Source organism: Triticum dicoccoides, chromosome 7B, assembly GCF_002162155.2.
Source record: "Triticum dicoccoides isolate Atlit2015 ecotype Zavitan chromosome 7B, WEW_v2.0, whole genome shotgun sequence".
Classification (NCBI taxonomy): domain Eukaryota; kingdom Viridiplantae; phylum Streptophyta; class Magnoliopsida; order Poales; family Poaceae; genus Triticum; species Triticum dicoccoides.
In genome coordinates, this window is record NC_041393.1 from 149,935,274 (window position 1) to 149,938,243 (window position 2,970).

Consider the following 2,970-nt stretch of genomic DNA (forward strand, 5'->3'; position numbering starts at 1 on the left):
CGCTTGCTTTTTTGGTCCCCACAAAACTATATTTCTGCAAATTCCAAAAAAATGCAAAGACAACGACTGATATTGGGCACTTGATTAATAGGTTAGTATAATAAATTAATAAAATATGCCAAAGTGATGCAATGATGATATAAATTTAGCATGACTATAGCAAAAAGTATAGTCACATTTTAGACGTATCATCAAGGGAGACTATGAGCCTGGGGTGTGGTAGCAAGGAACGGACATGGTGAAATTGTTGTTGCTAGGGCAGGATGGATCCCTCGGGTCTTAGGGTCTGTTTGGTTGGAGACTAGTGTGGCCAAGTCAAAATGTGGCTAGCCACACAAGTATGGCAAGCCACACAAGTGTGGCTAAGAAATTGGACGCCAAACTTTGGCAAAAGTTGGCAAAAAAATTGTCTCTTTGACAAGTGGGCCATAGGGACAATAAAGTGTGCAAGCCAAAGTGTTACAAAAACCAAACACATGCTTGACAAACTGTGGCTGCCAAATTTTAGCTTGGCAAACTGTGGCTGGGAACCAAACAGCCCCTTAGATTCCTTTGGTGCGGAACTGCGAACTGTGGAGATGGCTATGGGAGTGGTTGCCGAACTGGGAGTGGTGAGAATGCAGATTGAGATGGATGCGTTGCTCGTAGCGCAGGCGCTGAACCGGAGAAAGCCAGACTTCTCCAAGGAGGCGTAGCTGATTGAAGATATCAAGGTCCAGAGGAACTTGTGGTTCTCACTGTGCAAAATCACACATTGTCCACGTGAGGTGAATCATGCGGCTCACTGCTTAGCAAAGTTAGGCTTAAATGCCAACTTAGGAGGTGTTGATGTGTATGATGTTAATGTACCAGCTGAACTTGCTGTGATTGTATCGGGCGATAGTGCCCACGTCTTTGAGTAATAAAGCAGTCTTTGCTTTCAAAAAAAAAGAGACATGACACTGAAGGTGCTGCAGGCAACCTACTACAAGGGGTGCCGAAGATGTTGTAGGGGGTTCTTGCATGGCGCTGCGATGCTGAAAGCGGTGGACACCACCATCTCTCGCTATTGCGTGCTAGCTGTGGGTCGTGATGAGAGGCTACTGAATGTTGCAAGACAAGTGCGTTTGTTGAGGTGGTGTACATGATGATGTTTTGACGGTGGACGCGAAACGACAAATGTTTTTGCGAGCAATGTTGCGATGAGGCGACGGCTTCCCGCAAGTGGAGAACGGGAGACCGAAGGCTGCTGCTATGTGATGTTACGAGTGGAGCGACGAGACGGCGGTGGCCATTGCGAGCCAGACGACGAGTGCAGCGAGAAGGGTGCAACTTTCACGTGAGTGTTGTTGCATCGGGGGAGAGATACACGATGGATTGAGGGTGTACACATATCACATCTAACGGTTGGGCCGACTGATTTTCCATTCCCTACAGCCAGTTGGCGCCTAGTGCTGACGTCATTATCTCACATACCTGGCTTTTGGGCCGTTAAAGCTTCTGATTTAGGACCTGAAGGCCACCATCAGACGAGAAAGTGCTAAGCCGAGAGAGCTCCTATTTGGCGCTGTCAGTGCCAGTTAGGGTTGCTGGCACTCACACGCGACACGTAACGGGCTGGTCCAGCAACGTGCTAAAAAATCAAATGCAAAGAAAAAGAGTTGACAAATTCTATGTGAGGTGGGATTCAGACTCACACACCTATATATCAACGGTCGTAGCTACACATTGGCGTAATAACTACTAGACCGAGCTCACTTTGTTGTCCGCTTTGAGGAAGTAGTACTGTTTGGCCCTTCTTTTAATACAACAATTAATATATATTATATACCCCAGTATAAATTATTTTTAGAAAGAAAATGTACAATGTAAAAATATTTTTTTTGAAAAAACTGGTGAATTTGGGAAAAGTTCAAAAGAATTGAAAAAGGTTCGTACGAAATAAGGAAGTTTGCGAATTCAGAAATCTTCATGAATTTTAAAGCATTCATACAAATTTTAAAAAGTTCGTAAAATTCTGAAAACGTTAATGAAATTTGGGGAGAAATTGCTAGCTAAAAGTTCACACATTTGAAAAACATGTTCACGAGTAAGAATTCACAATTTTGAAAAAAAAAATTATTAATTTGAAAATTATTTCATGAATTTGAAAAAGGTTCACGACTATAAAAAAATTCACAGCTAAAGAAAACACGAATTTGGAAAAAAGTTCGTGGAGAAAAAATTTCATGTATTAAGATAAAAAGTTAATGAATTTGAGGAAATAAGTTCACAAATGTACAAAAATGTACAAGTGTTTGAAAAAGTTCACGTATTTAAGATTAAAAAGCGAATTTGAGGAAAAAAATCACAAAAAATGGAAAATGTTTGCGAATTTGCAGAAAAGTTCACGGAAATTGAAAAGGTCCACAGACTTGGAAAAATTCTTTGAGTTTTGAAAAAGTTCATGAAAAAGGGCAGTCCGGTGCACGTAGCTCTCGCCTGCATAGGGTTTGGGAAAGGGTCCGACCACTTTGGGTCTATAGTACGCTTCATTTCCCTGCATTTCTGCAAGAGGCTGTTTTCAGAACTCGAACTCGTGACCTCATGGTCACAATGCAACAGAAAAATTTCATGAAAAAGAAAAATAAAATACATAAGAAAAACAAAAAGAAAAAAAGAGTGAAAATGAACAAAAAACTTTCTTTTTTTAGAATCATGAAAAAAACTACCTAAAAACCCGTCCTGGAAAACAGAAAGAAAAACCGCCCGAAAAATAGCCTATAAATGGTACTTAAGGCGCCAAATAGAAATTGGGCCTAGCCAAATCTATTGTAAAAAAAAGTGCCAAACCGAATCCCCTTCCCTTCTCTGCAAACGACACGAACTCGGCCTCGTTAGCCCATATCTCCCGTCCACCATTTAACTCCCGAGCCCAAATACGAGCACCAAAGAATTTCGCAGGAACAAAGCTCCGACCGAGGAAACGGAAACCCAGCCCGACGAGCCACA